This window comes from Macrobrachium rosenbergii, chromosome 56 (assembly GCF_040412425.1).
Source record: "Macrobrachium rosenbergii isolate ZJJX-2024 chromosome 56, ASM4041242v1, whole genome shotgun sequence".
NCBI classification, from domain to species: Eukaryota; Metazoa; Arthropoda; class Malacostraca; order Decapoda; family Palaemonidae; genus Macrobrachium; species Macrobrachium rosenbergii.
In genome coordinates this window covers 13,374,302-13,390,944 of record NC_089796.1, presented here as the reverse complement: position 1 = coordinate 13,390,944, position 16,643 = coordinate 13,374,302, and the positions used below count along the sequence as shown (strand labels likewise).

Here is a 16,643-nt window from a genome sequence, read left to right as displayed (position 1 = left end):
TTGCTAAATACCCTTTGTTTATTAAGTCCTCTAAAAACCTACTGATTTTACAAACAAGATTTTTTTTCTGAAATCCTAACCTTGAAAAGGATTCTGATAATTCATAGGCTGTAAAGATTACCTTAAAGTGTTTGGGTTTTTGTGAATATGTTTGTGTACAAATATACCTAAACATACGAACATCAAGCTTTCAGAATGTTTTAATAATATCAGTAACTCAATCATTAATCACGATGATAATATTCATACGCGTGAATTGACGTCTTGACTTATTTGCCTTCACTAGCGTTCTTATAAAATAGCTAATATGTTGAGACCACCTATGTGTGTGTGCAAAATAGAATCGTGTAACCTTGGTTAGGAATCTTTATGGCCCTCTTGGCCTACCTCTCTTCTTCTTTACTCATCTTGAACAAACAGACTGTTTTGGGAATTATTATTATTATTATTATTATTATTTTACGAGACTTACTCTCATTCCATGTGAGAGTTTGCTCATTGTAAATAATGATAATAATGCAGTACAGTATGTTAAATCAGGCAAGCATTGAAGAAAATTTTAGTAGAAGATAGAAGTCACTGTATTAAAATAATATAGAAATGATATTTCGTCGTCTATCTAGTATAGATTTTATCATATTTTTGGAACATAGAACTGCCTTGCATGAACAAGTTCGCTACACTGCTGGTCTCGGCATCAGCGAAGTTAAGCAATATTGAGTTAGGTCAGTCCTCTCAGGCGCCGTTGGCACTTAGGATCACTTTGCCAAAACTTCATTTCGACAGACCTTAAGAGTCATGGGGATAACGGAATTGGGTCACAAAGAGACCCGAAAATTCAAAAGAATGATTATAACTGTAAAGAGGAGTACACGTGTGCGTCTAACCCCCTCTCTCTCTCTCTCTCTCTCTCTCTCTCTCTCTCTCTCTCTCTCTCTCTCTCCAAATTACTCGCTCTGGCGTGCAGATTCCATCACAGATATCCCATGGCGTGCCGTGACGTCACTTTCTTGAATGCTGTGACCCACTTTTGTTTTTTGTTTTATTTCGAAAGGATCTAAAGAAGAAAGATGCGCCTCATTGTCCTATTACTACTTTATTTCTTTGCTTGCTTATTTACGTATGTATTTAATGAGTTATGTAGTCTTTCTTTCAAAATATTTGTTACCAACTTTCCTCCGGGAAATTTTCTAGATCGTGCAAGCCTTTCGAAATCATTTTGGTTACTATGCCTTACTAATGTCGTTATTACTCAGGAATTTTTATACCATTCTAAAACATCGTTCTAATTACGTTACTGGTAATTTTCTCTACTCGAAATTTAATCTGCAGATCTCACCATTGCAGTTAAACACAACTGACACCTTTATCGTTATCACTCTCCGTTCACTCTAGTCTCGCTGAAAATCTACTCTCTCTCTCTCTCTCTCTCTCTCTCTCTCTCTCTCTCTCTCTCTCTCTCTCTCTGCAACAAAAGTTAAATTAGGTGTAGTTCGATTTTATGTATGATTTTGTCTCTTCACTGAAAAAAAATGTTTCCTACAGTAACTCAGCAATTACTACAATGCCCAAGTTTTATAAAAAAAAAAAAAAAAGTGAGAGAGAGAGAGAGAGAGAGAGAGAGAGAGAAGAGAGAGAGTTCTGGTCTTGTGCCAGAACTCAGGTTGTCAATGCATGTTAAACAAACCGACATCAGACTTTGTGGAGCTGATGAGGTTTTAATAACAGAAATACTGCAGACTACATGCTTTTTGGGGAGGTGGTCCTTGCTCTGGTACTTTCAAAAATCTTGCTAAAGTCCTGCTGGCGACTGGTATTGAACATGAAAGGCAAGTTCAGAAGAGATTATCTTTTTAATATTAAATAAATTGGTAACAGGACATGTTCTGGTTTTTCTAAAACATTGTCAATGAAAGATAATTTTATTCTATTGCAAACTGTCTTGTTCTTGACCTTATTTCTTTTTTACTTTTTCTCTCAGTTACTAAAAGTCTCAGAGTTCTTAAATTTTCAGTTTTCTGTTCATATATTCATATTTTTCTGTTATTTTAGTTTTCTCTTTATGCACAAATTTTGTGTCAGTATTTCGTGCTGCATTTCAAAGATACACATTAACTTTTTTCTTCTTAGACGATTGACCACACCAGAAGTTTGAGTTGCATTCTGCGCAAGGTTCAAGCTGTTGCCTAGCATTTGGCACACAGCCCTGCAGAAAACGGCAAACCTCTGAACTTGGGCTCATTCCTTTGTGGTATCTAAATTATTTTTTCATCATTACCATTGGTTTTTTGTTAATATTGTAGGTTTATTATGATTTCTAATTAGCAATTTACTTGCTACACCAAATATCATTGTAATCCACTCTAGCGGCCACAAGTTTGAATTGTGGAAAATGTTAAAATTTAAAAATGAACTTTGCCATAAGAACTTTCCGAACTTTATGCTTTCAGATATTGAACTAACAACGCAAAAAGCGTTTTGAGTATAGTCCGAGGTGGCCACCTAAAATGAAGAGAACAATATCGTTGCTTTATTGTTGAAAATGGCTGAGTTCTTTGTTTAGAGAGTAACTGAAAATGAAATAATTTCTCTTTACAGTAATTCTCTGGGTCAAGGGATTCGAATATAAGGGCATATAATCTGCATGGCAACTTGTTGGTGGATATCACCAAAGTTACAGTGGTATTCGTTACATAGCAAACATTGCGTAGCCTTTGCTTTCCTACATGTAACCCCTTAAGCTGTGCTAATGAAACAGTCATTATTATTACTGTAACCATTTACGTGCTGCTCCAGGAGCAAGAGTCCGTGCCAGCACAAGGCTGGCTTAATCTTAAACAACATAACTGTAACCCTGAAAGTAAATTATCAGACAAGAATGTACTACAATATCACATTTTCCTGTTTATGCGTTATAGTTTTAGTAGTCATTTTGAAGCTTCTCATAAATGAACGGGAGTCAATTGGGGATATCATAAAACCTGCAATGGATTCACTCAGTTCTCTGAGCTTAAGGTTAAAGCATAAATATTTTCCTGTGCAGATGTCAGCGAGACTATTGGAAATGCAGCCATTGTTGGGCCCAAATTTTGAATTTGGTGAAAGGTTTTTCAAAACGTGTATTTTGTAGCCCTTCCTTCTCAGTACTATATTTTGGGCGCCATTGTACATAAATTGGAAGACGCCTCGAGTTGAAGTACCGTACTAGACATAACCATGTGAATTGATTGTCCCTTAAAATCTAGAATGCAGCGTATCATCGCATATGCGTAGAATGATGAAAGCTGGATTTTTATTTTTGACGGCCATCTTAGAGGAATTTTCCTGGCTCTCCCTATGTACGAGATTGTTAACCCTGTTTTGAAGTGCATTTCCTCCCATTTGCATAATTTACCTAATTCTTTTGGAGGTAGACCAGTAAAGTATTTTGGATTCTCATTTCTTTCTTTAATTCGCTTCTGGAATTTATTAGTTAGTCACATTTGTATTCCATTACAACCTGAAAACAAGTTTGACTAGTCTTTCGGCTAACTTGAAAAAAAAAAAGTCTTTCCTGTTTAAAATTCCCGAGATTTCAGATCATGGTGAATATACTGTTCATTTGAAAAGATAATACTTGACTACTTGGCAGTTTGAGTCATTTGTGTAGTGTCCCTCGCCTTTTTAAATTTTCACATTGTAAGTGATTCGCCAGAAATAAACCGTCTCTTTCCGTTCATCTTAAGGTTTCTATAGTGAATTCAATTTATTTCTTCAAAAACTCTCCGTAACTCAACCGTTCATTTTCTGAGCCATTTAAGATAAACCATACTTTTTTTTTTTTTGTACTGAAAATGCAAATGATTCATCGAAATTAAACTATCCTTTAAACTTGTAACATTTTTATTGAGTATTTCTCTTATTCTTCTTCGTGAAGTTTCCATCGAGAATTCATGCCATTCGTATGGAAGCAACTTTCGTTCATTCGTTTTAGAATATCTATTGAGAATTCAAGTTACATATGAGAAAACTTTCGCCTACACTTCGAAAGTTGCCAGTGAAAATTCAGGTTGCTCATCAAAAAACTTTATTTGCCATTCATCTCTAAGTTTTCAATTATTTTTTTTCATTTGTCAAAGAATAATTCTCCCTTGCCCTTCTTTTTATTTTAACATTGTCAGTCCGAGTCATTCATCAAGAAAACTGTCGTTGCCTCTCTTCGCAGATGTTCCGATTGAAAATTCGAATCCTTCTTCATAAAAAGCTCTCTTCCACTTCTTCTTGGAAGTTTCCAATGAGATATCAAATAATTTGTATGAGAAAAAAACTCTCCTTCCCTTTACTAGTTTCCATTTAAAATTCAAGTCATACGATACTTATGAGTCGCCGAGGAGGAAATCCCTGACGGCTGCTATGAGGGAATGAGTCACTCGAAGCTAAAATTGAAAGAGAAGGACGACGAAGGAGGCGGAGACCTTCTCGACGTCGCGTCGGTAGAGCCCTACTTGCCCATGATGGTAGAAAGAGAAACGCTTTGCCCCCCCCCTCCTCCTCCTCGCCCTACCTTCCACTCACCCCCTCCTCAACCCTTCTTCAACCCTTCTCTACTTATTCTCCCCTCCTCCTCCTCCTCCTCCCTCTCCCCCTCCTCTTTCTTCTTCTTCTACTCCATCACCATCACCTTCAGTCCAGAAGTGATAGCCAAAGTGATCTGTGGTAGCTGGCGTCCGCGTGCGCCTTGTGCAAGAACGGAAATCAATTATCGCTATTGCTACTTGGTGAAGCGTTCGCTTCAGCAAATTCAGTTTTCCCCCGGTCGATATTTCGGGCGCCACTTATGCTCGCCTTCGTGGATAATGGAGGGGCTCTTTTCTCTCCGAAAATGGGTTTTGTAACGCTCTTCGGGACTCGCTCGTAAATGTTTGCAAGTTGGTTCTCTCCTTGGATTAAGACGATGTTCAGCTGGGAAAAATGGAATGCTATTTATGACTATAGTTCATTGTTTATCTCATCAATAAAATCTGACTATAATACAGTGTTCGTTATAATCAGGAATATTTACTTGGCATATTTAAGCCCGTAGGTTTTGGAAAAATAAAGTACTGAAATACGTAAAGATACTGGAAATCTGAAGATCTATCGCAGGCTTTAGTAATGACAGTGCAGCAGCGATAAAAAAAAAGTCAAATAAAAAAAACTCGGGAAAAAAAAATATAAAAAACGGCATGGAACCAGATGGAAGTGCATTGAGCGAAAGTCGTCAGTGAAGATCCTTGGACTGCATGTAATTCATTTCACGTAAGTTACGGCAAATTTATTCCTTTGTCATCAGTCATTTCTCATTTGGAAGCATGAAATTAGCCTTTGTGTGCTTTCGACGTGCTCTGCTCTGGACTTGTTTATTAATTCCATGACCGAAGTTCCATTTACTTTCGTGTGTCATTATGTGACTGAGCTCTATAAACAAAGTTTCATTCATTTTATTCACTGTTATTATAGCGACAGTAAAATTCATGAGCCATGTCATTTATTTTCGATCATATTAAAGCGACAGGAAAACCTAGGCCTTTTTTTATACTTTTATAAATGTGACAATGAAATGCAAGAGCCAAGTCTCATCTATTCTCACGTGCCATTAATGTGACCATAGCTTTAAAAAGTATATATAGTTTAAAAAGTATATATAGTTCCGTTATTCTCGTTGATCACAAAGCGACAATGAATTCCAAGAACAAAACCATATTGCTTCGTGTTTATAAAGAAACTACAATGAAATTTAAGGCTAAAGTCTCATTAATTTTCGTTCATCTTGAATGGTACAATGAAATGTGAGAGTGGAGTTTCATTCGTTCACGTTCATCATAAAGTAGTAATGAAATTCAAGAGCAATGTCATTGATTCGAGTGGAATATATAAAAGATTCCATAGCCACTTTATAATAAATTCGAGTTAATGACATTGGTCTTGAATTTCATGCACTATATGATGAACGTGAACGAATGAAACTTTACTCTCACATTTCAGTGTACCATTGATGATGAACGAAAATTAAGAGGTCTTTGCTCTTAAATTTCATTGTCGCTTCTTTATAAGCACGAATCAATATGGTTTTGTTTTTTAGAATTCAGTGTCTCTGTGTGATAAGCGAGAATAACTGAACTATACTTTTTAAAGCTATGGTCACATTAATGGTAAGTGAGAATAGATGAAACTTGGCTCTTACATTTCATTGTCACATTATAATAAGTATAAAAAAAATGCCTCGTCAGATTTTGTGTATCTTGAAGTTTTAAACCACCTTTAAAATCAGGTGACAAAATTTTTACATTCTGTTCAGTCTGTGAATCAGACTTGAATATTATCTACTTTTAGGTGACAAATTTACGAAACTTACCTGATATATGACGAAAGTTTACTTTATGAAATGAAATCTGAGAATAAATGGTCATATGTCTTGTATTGTCAGTCATCATATATGGGAAACTAACGATTTAAGCTGTGGATACATTCACATATAAAATTTATATTACCACGTGACCAATTTCTAATGCCAGTTACTTATTCAATACAGAAAGGTTCATGGATTGTTTAGTATCAGGTGACACGTTTAAAACACCATTGACTTAATTCACGAATAGGGTCATTTATTTTTATCACTAATATTAAGCGACGTGTTTGCGATACCATTTGACGAACTCCGAAATTAGTTTTAAAGTATTATTATCAATATTATTAAATGACGTTTCTTTCATAATTCGGTTACCTATCATCATACCCTCGTAACACATTCATGACGCCAGATCACCAGACCAATAAACTAAGCAGCCACGCGACAAGCAATTTTGTGCACGCCAGGCTTCTTTTCTGTTAAACATCACCACCCACAAAAAAAAGAGCAGAAAAAATTAAAGAACGATGGTACGCGATCTGTCTAACTGTTTCGCCGAACCTACCTTTTTTATATCTCTCTCTCTCACTCTCAACTTGTTCTTGGGGGTATTATTACTAACTTAGGCCAGAGATTGTTTCTAAGATGAATTTAGTTCAACCTTGGTATTCGGGGTCGCCATAACACGGTGACATTCTTTTAGGTGAAGAATATTTTTTTTTCCCATTTATAGCAATTCCGAGAAAACTTGTGACTTTTCATATGCGACTGTAAGTTAGACAGATTCCAAGGAATTTTGTGAGACGTGGTTTTCGCTTATAAAAATTCCAAAGAATTTTGTTAATTCTGTTGTTATATGCGATGTTGTTTGACAAAAATTTCTGGGAATTGTATCGTCTTAAATTTATGGGAATTTTATTATTTAATATCTGGGAATTTTATCATATTTTTTACATGCTATTTTTTTTCAAGTTTCGTGAGGTGTAATTCTTGATTACAGTTCCAAGCTTTCTAAAAAGAGGCTTTATTTAATGCAAATCCCAGTGGGAATTTCGTTTTCCGTGTGATACGATTTCCGTTACTAGAATTCGAACGGGTTTTTATTTTTTTTTATTGCATGCGATTTCATTTTACATAGAATTTTGTAGCCTAACGAGAATTGGATAGTGCTTTTAATAATATTAGAGAATTTCGTCATTTTCTCATGTTCCATTTTATTTTACTTAAACATTCTGGAAGATCGCGCTTGCGTTGAAGGCGTGATTGTTGCGTATAATAATTCTAAAGAATTAATGATGGCCCATTTTACTATTCATAAATTTCGGTTAATTTTGTGACAGGTATGATATGAGTTTTCATCTTATAAGAATTCCGACGAACGTATTGACTCTTCGTATGCGCTGTTATTTAACATATAGTAATAGGAATTTTATCTATTTTTATTTTATTCACTTTTCCTCCGTACGAATGAAGTGGAGTTTAGAATGAATATCCCGGTGTCATTATAAATTTCTTCATTTTTAATATAGGAACATTCATACTGAAAAAAGCTACAAATTCCAGTAACTTCTTAATCAGGCTTCTCCGAATAGACTCTATTTGCATAAAATACAGTAAGGAAGAACAGAGAGAAAGGAATATCGAATAAATGGATAGATAAATGTTCAGAGAACTGGGAAAAAATGGAAGTAGCAATAGTCAGAAAAAAGTTATCCTAGTGTAGTATGGCTTTGTCAAGTATGCAATGTATTAAAAAAAAAACTTTCCTTACCAATTTTTTAACACTTTTTGTGTATAAAAAAGGGCTTACCCTCACTCGGCTCCATGTGCTTCATTAAAATAAACCACCATTAACACCAGACTGCCCGCATACGTTGCACTTTTTAGAAACATTCCTTTGCTCACGCGAACCCTCTTCTTTCATCTAGTAAGCTTCCATGGTAAGGCAATTTCTAAGATGACGTTACTAGATAAATAAGAATAAAAGAAAGATAGTAAGGGTAGAAGCAAAGACAACGTGAGATAGACTAACAAGTTTATAATAGGCTACAACTGGATTCTTAGCAGATATATAATTGCCATATTTGGAAGTGATTTTAAAAGATATTTATCAAAATGCGAAGTATGGAAAATTGAATGTTCAGAGCCATAGATAATGTGTATTTGTTTTGATGTTGTTAAGGCAAAGATAATGGCCAATTTTCCCGAATGGTCATATTGGTTTTGTCAATACGAGAAATAAATATATAATTGTTAAGGTTGTAATGTGGCAGCTTTCACAGTTCTATTCCCAGAAAAGTGTGGGCTTAGACGAGGCAGAGAGTTTGTGGTTCAAGTGTTCGTGAAACAGTTAGTGAGAAGTTTAAAGATCAGATGAAGTCGTACAATCAATCCGTCTTGCATTTCAAACAAGTAAAAAATGTGCCGAAGTTTCTTCGGCGCAATCAAGATTATATTGCTGAATGAAACTCTCATCCACGGCCCACGAAACTCTCAGCCACGGTCCATGGTGGCTTGTGTTGTTGGAACCTATAGCGGTACCACACGCACGATCATGACTAACTTTAAGCTTAAATAAAATAAAAATTACTGAGGCTAGAGGGCTGCATTTGGTATGTTTGATGATTGGAGGATGGATGATCAACATAACAATTTACAGCCCTCTAGCCTCAGGGTGGGCTGAAAAAGTGCGGACGGACAGACTAAAAGCCATCTCAATAGTTTTCTTTTACAGAAAACTAAAATTGATCTAGCAAGTCGTGTTTTCAGTAAATGAAATTATTATTTTCTTCACAATGTGAATAAAATCTTTGTTAACGAAATAGCAAAAAAAAAAAAAAAAAAAAAAAAAAAAAGAGGTGAAAATAAAGAGAATAGATAAGAAAAAGATTTGTGCACTTATCACAGAAAATTAACTCATAATTTTATAACCTCAAGAAAACAAAAAGCGCTCCCTATTACAGCAATAAATTTTTATCTTGGGTCCTTTATTTTATCACATTGTCTGAAGCCTGGGAATAATGAATTCGAGGGTGTCTTCACGCCTTGTTTGGCTCTTTCCCCCCTCATTACAGGGCTAAAGTTCATACCTTAATACAGCGACTAGCAGCGCATGTTTTTTTTTTTTTTTTTATTAAATAAATTCAGAAGATCGTGACGAGTGTCTAGATGTAATAGATTCTGTGAATCACAGCGGGGTGGAGGGTGAAGGCTTTCTAGACTCTGCTATCTAAAGTAGATCTTGTGAAGACGAGTGGAAGGGATGTCTTTATCTCTAAATGTAATTCTTCTATGATGCATGACGAGTGGTAACGAATGTCTTTAGCCTTTGAATATGATGAATTCTATGAAATTTGACGAGTGGTAGAGGTTATTTTTGTCTCCAAATGCATGCATTTTCTGCGAATTGACGAGTAGTGAGTGTTTTTAATCTCTAAATGTATTAAATTCTATGGCGCATGACAATACGCGAACGTGTACGAAATTATATTGATAATGATTCGACAGTGTTCTTTGTAATCGATATTAGAATAATTGATTATGTTTGAATTTTCTCTGCTCTAAATGGTTATTGATTTAACCAAGAGAAGTACGAGATTCTAAAAGTAACTGTGCCCAGAATTAATAGTCAAAACTCATGTTCCTTCATAGCAATCTATATATCTGAAGCTAATTTAAAATTATTGTATAAGATAAAGTTCGTTTGATGGCTGAGAAGAAAGTCTGGTAAATTAGAAAAAGTGAAATGTAATTTGGCAGAAGAAAAATTCACTTAGATATTTTTTAGAAAAGAAGTAAAATTTTTAATCGGTTGTAATAAACCGAAGACAGGTATAATTCTCGGTGTGCGTCATTATTAAAAGAAAAATAATTCCTGTAAACTGGTTAGAAAGAGAATAAACCCCTTCACCTGAGCCATCAAAAATATGACCCTTCACTTTGAAAGTGAGTAATGACACAAAAAACAATGCTTCTAACACTTTTAAAATCTGATAATCTAGTATTGATTATCTAGGGATAAGCGTTTTATCTCGTGTGAGATTAATTGGGAAAACAGAACGAAAACCAGTTTAACTGGGTCGTAGTTTTTAGGAATATAAACAATAGGCTACACCTGGACTACATGTTTTAGAAATTGAAAATGTGAAGCAGATGAAACATATTTTTCCTAAAGTGTTTTCTATCACAGGAAAATCTATTTACATGGATACTGAATCATCAGAATAATGCGGCTCACCTGAAGTCAAAAGATGATTCGGTGAATGGAGATTGATGAATTTACCAGCTCGAGGAGACTTATACGAGATATTCAACCCAACTTACTAGAAGAGAACTACCCTTTAAACCTGATTAATTAGAGGAAACAGAAACTTCAAATCCCATTGGCTAGAAAGAAATGTCTGTATTTGAAATCCATTTGAAAATATTTTCAAATTGGATTTAATTAAAAAGGAGAAAAAAAATTTCCCTACCCCACAAGCCAAAGAGGAATATCTCCATTTGAAAATACGTCCACTTCAAACCTGATTGCAATAAAATGCTTTCATTTGAAACCTGATTAGAAAGGAGAAGGTATTTTCGCTTGGAACCTCATTACCCAGAGGGGAAAGGCTTCCTCGTGCAACGTGTTTGACCTGAAGACAAAACGTCCATACAAAGGCTGCTGAAGAACATTAAGGAAACTTGTCAGTGAAATATTAGCAACGTGAGAAATGAATCACCACACAACTAATTAGGCGATAGTAGTAATTCATTTGTTTTATGGCATTTTTAGTACTTTGAGGAGCGTACCAAATGAATCTATTGAGATAGAACTTTAATTAGAAAATGGATATTAACCTACACTTTGAACATGTGTTTAAGACTGACAGTACATCCGTATGATCGGTTGAACATGTGTTTAAGACTGACAGTACATCCGTATGATCGGTTGAACTTAGGTTTAAGACTGACAGTGCATTCGTATGATCTGTTGAACATATGTTTATGACTGACAGTACATCCGTATGATCTGTTGAACTTATGTTTAAGACTGACAGTACATCCGTGATCTGTTGAACATATGTTTCAGACTGACAGTACATCCGTATGATCGGTTGAACATATGTTTAAGACTGACAGTACATCCGTATGATCTGTTGAACTTATGTTTAAGACTGACAGTACATTCGTATGATCTGTTGAACATATGTTTAAGACTGACAGTACATCCGTATGATCTGTTTAGAATCATAACTAACTAGAAGAAAAATGCAAATAACGAAGACAGCTGGAAGCTTTGCCGAATTTTATTGGGAAACGTCACTAATATATTTTTCCCCGCTGAATACATAGGTGGTAAGTTATACGTTAGGATGTATAATTATTTATATATACGTTTATTAACTTGTTTAATCATTTAAATATTCTCGATTTCATATTCGTTTACTGCTCAGAAACTTGAGCCTGTTTTTAATGATGTTTGAGACAGCCAGCAGAGTAATGTGAAACTCCCTATGCCTCATTCTTGTTTTCCTGAGGCTACGCTGACTAATTTAGCTTTTCGTTCCTGTGACATTAAGAGCGTTTTACTTGACCTTGATGCGTCGGGAGGCATAGATCCTAATGGTATATGTATTTTTTTTTTTTATGAAGGCTGCTGATTATTTATTTCTTTGTTGTCTGTTATTTTCGCAAGTTAACTACAAGCTGTTCTTTTCGCACATGGAGCATTAGAAATGTTGCTCCATTAGGCAAGTCTGGGACGTAACTCATTCCTTGCCGATTACCCGCCCAGTTTCTTAATTTCAATATCATTTCAAGTTTTCAGAATATTTTAGCAAAACGCCTGAATGTCAGACGTTTTGCCAATTTGTTCCCTTATTTGTTTACAGTGACTTTCGCAATGGCGTGGGTGCTTGTGATGCACCTCTTTTAGTTTCCAGCGTAGTACAGAAATCCCAAGGTTCTGGTCACGAGATTCGCATGATTTATCTTGACCTTAGTTCTTGCTTTGTTCGCCTTAATCATGATGCCCTAGTTTGTAAACTTAGACGAATGGGAGTTGGAAGAGCACGTCTTAGTATTAACACCGAATTCTTAACTAATAGTATGCGGAGAGTAATTGTAGATAGGCACCCTGGTAATTGCAGGAATATTATCTTTGCTGTTCATGGTAGTGTTCTTGGTCCACTAGTGTTTATATTATATACACATGATAAATGGTTTTGCTTAGAAAACGAGTTGGCTTCCTACGCAGATTTTGCTACATTATTTGCATTAATCCTGTCTCCTGATTGTAGACTGGTGGCTGCATATTATCATGAAGAAATTTGGCTAAAATTAGTGCATTGTGCAAATTGCGGGGAATGAGTTGAACCTCGGCAAAAGTATGATTATATTATGTAAATCAAGGAAATTGGATACACACCCCCCGCTCCCCCTCTAGATTTTTCTCTTTATTGGCAATGTTTCTTTTTTTATTGCCACTTTCTCTAAATTCATGCAACTCACTTAAAATTCTAGGTGTCATTCCCGACGGCAAATTTAAAGAATCATATCCGGTCAATGTCTTCTGCTGTTGCACAAAAACTTAAATAATGTTAAAGTGGAAGTATTTTAAGGGTTCTGCGGATTTGTCTATCTTGGGGAAATGTTTTAATTATTTTATTTTGCCGTGTTTTGAATATAATTCCCCTGTTCGATCTTCAGCGGTTGACTCGAAATTGTTGAACAGACACTTGACTTCCATTAAATTTCTTATTCCAGATCTCGGCATTAATCTCTGGCACTGTCGTTCGGTTAACTAAATAGGTCATTGTTCATGCTTTATAAAATTTTTGATAATCCGATCATCCTTTGCTCTGCGACTTTCCGCGACTACGATCTACCGGTTAATTATAGCTGTTATGCCTTTTCTTTTTTGAGGTGTAATGTCATTCGATTTTCAGGGAGTTAATTCAGCTGTGACCAGATTTTAGAGTGATCCCTGGGATCAGGTAGCTGAACCGTTGGAACTTCAGAAATTCAAACTAGGTGGAAATTTAATTTTTTTTGTTCAACAAGTTCACAGGAGTCCTGTTTCGTGGTGTTAAAGGTTTTATACGATTTGCCTTTTCTTTGATATTTCTTGTATATATTTTATTATTTACTCTCTTATTTCTTTTTCCGTGCTATGCTCCTTTCCCTATTGGAGCCCTTGAGCTTTTAGCACCTTGCGTTTCCAATTAGGGATGCAGCGTTGCAACTCATAATAATAATGATACACTTTTCGGGTCTGGTATGATAGATTATATTTAGGTATCACTTTCTCATAGTCTCTTGACTTTGATGTATGTATTAGATCTTACTTATTTTTTCATTTGTTCATTCGCATGACATTGGAGTATGTGTTGGACCATAATTTTCTTTAGTCCTCTGACGTTGAGTATGGGCTGGATTTTATTTTTTATTGCTGTTGTTTCGAATTATTATTACTTTTTAGTTTTAATTTTCTGTACAAGAAAACAGCTGAGATGGCAGTTTGTCTGTCCGTCCGCACTTTTCTATCCGTCCTCAGATCTTAAAACTACTGAGGCTAAAAGACTACTGAGGCTAGAGGGCTGCAAATTGTTATGTTGATCATCCACCCTCCAATCATCAAACTACTGATGCTAACAGACTACTGAGGCTAGAGGGCTGTAAATTGTTATGTTGATCATCCACCCTCCAATCATCAAACATATTAAATTGCAGCCCTCTAGCATCAATAGTTTTATTTTACGTTATATATATATATATATATATGCGTTCCATACAACATATATATATATAAGAAATATATTACTCGTTTATTATATAATTGTGCATATATTTATATATATATATATATATACATCTACAAATATACTTTTCATACAAGAAGCTAAACACTAAGAGGAAACCACAATGGTGATGATGAGTCAATGCCATCTGTCCTCCTTTCCCCTCCCATCCCCTTTTCCTACCAAGCAAAAGTAAGATTGATTTCAGAGAAATCGACAAAAGAGGCGTCTTTATTAATATATATGAGCTGGAATCGAATTTTATCTTTATCGTTACCCGAATAATTTAACTAACTATACCCCCCCATGCCAGTGCGAGTTCGAATCTCCATACATGAAGTTGGGTTTTCTTTTGCTCTTCATTTCCAGTTCAAAGCTGTATTTGTAGTGGCAAATACGTATAAAAAAGTAAGAATTTTATCAGAAATCGAACCTTGAGTGCCATTTGACTGTTACTAGTATTACAGACACATTTATTTATATTTGTAGTATATATAAATATAGAAATCGAGAAGTTGATATTTTGATATTATATATATATATACTATATATATATGTATATGTGTGTGTGTGTGTGTGTGTTGCGTGCATGCGTGTGTGTAATTACCTGTAAGTAGTATCTTCCACCTGATTTGTCTTTCAAAATCGACGAGGTTGCGAAAGACAAAGCAACACTAGTCATTAGATTGCTTCGGAAAGAAAATGGAGGAACGAACATATCTTTCGACGTTGATAATGATTCATTCAATCTTATGATTCCTCCAGCAGTCGTTACAGTAATAAGCATTCTTTAGATGCGTTGAAACAAAGGAGGACCTTTTCCACGGCCTTCGTAAGAGAGGAGGTACACTTGCACCCGCCGTAATAAGAATATTGACTATTCTCCTAAAATATATATATAATAGAGGGATTCTGTACATGTCGCCAGTGCTGTAATGTATGATTAAGAAATTTATTGATGGATGAGTTTACCAGATCAGAAATTAGATCAAATTTGCTCCAATCAGAAGACTAAAATTTCCGTGATTTTAGAGTCAAAGGTCAATGAGGTTAAGGCCTTTAAGTTGCTTTTAGCTTTCAAATTCCAAGCGAGTTCTTTGTCCTTCTTAAGGCGTTTTTTATCATAAATCCTTAGGTTTTATTTATCGTTTCAATTGTTAAAAAATCTTAGTCTCCTAAGTTCCAATGGTTGTGTTTATTAAGTAAAAAAAATTTTTTTATTTTCGTTATAACTTAAACTTCTAAGGTTTTGCCATAAATTTAGCCCCCGAAATTTACGTGTTATAATTTGACTTCTCTGCTCTATTATTATTTTAGAAAAAGATGTTTATGGTAGCCTACTATTTTAATTGGTAATGTTTTATTGTTATTTCAGAGTTTGAGAATGAAATATTCGGTGAAACATATACAAGTTCAGTCATTGTTTTATATGTTTTTCTACATAATAATAATAATAATTGAAATCTAGTGCTGGAATATATATTATAAAAAATATATCTCGACTTTATTCTGCTATACAAAAAAACATAAATTGGATGATGTAAAGTTATGCTAACAGAGGTACGCGGACTTTCTCAAAGTTTTTTTATTGTTTTGATCGCATACTTAAGTAGTAAGTTGACGAAAGTTTTTCATATCGCTTTTAAAGAATTGCGGGATAATCCTCGTTCATTCGTCGTATTAATATACCTTTATTATTCTTATGCTTTTTAATGTTTCCTTTGCTCACCAATAGCATATCCTGGGAAGCGTGGCGTCCCTCCCATCCTGTGAAAAAGTTGGCAGCCTTTTCATCTTCCTCCAGTAAAGGGTCTTAGCCTTTCCATTCTCTTGAAAGGTTAGGACCCCTTCGATCTTGTGAAAAGGCTAAGAAACCTTTCATATTTCTCCCGGGAAGGAAGGTTGCCCTTCCATACTGTAAGAATATTTTTAGTGCTTCCATATTCCTACCGGGAAGGTTGGTAGCCTTCTATGCTTTACGTAGGTTGGCAACCATGCCATTTTACGAAAACTCTCACCATTTTCTTGGAAAATTGATAGCCCTTTCTTTCCAAAAAAAACTGTCTCCCTGTAAGGTTGGCAATCCTCTGGAAAGGTTGGCAATCCTTTCATCCTCCAAACCAGTTACTCTGCAAAAATTAAAAACCCAGCCTTGATATAAGAGAATATACAAAGTCATGCTTATGTCCAAAGCAAAGGTACAAACGAATTATGATTTGATGAAAAAAAGAAAAAAGGGTCAGGTAGACAACTATTTTTCAGTCATTTGATATTAGTAACAATGAAGCGGTCAATGATGGTAATTAGGCTGCAGCTCTGATACCACTTCCTACAGCAATTTGAGAAATTGCTTTCGCACTTTCTTTAACTATTATCGACACGCTGCACAATCATCGTCTCTCTCTCTCTCTCTCTCTCTCTCTCTCTCTCTCTCTCTCTCTCTCTCTCTCTAATAAGCATTGGACTTAAATCGTACCTTCCCTTGTCTCGTAGGG

At 35.2% G+C, this 16,643-nt stretch overlaps 1 pseudogene; it reads left to right on the top strand.

Moving 5' to 3' along the window:
* The first annotated feature begins 4,400 nt into the window (after window positions 1–4,400).
* LOC136836651 (cytochrome b-like) overlaps window positions 4,401–16,643 on the top strand; it is a 56,599-nt pseudogene continuing 44,356 nt past the window's right edge.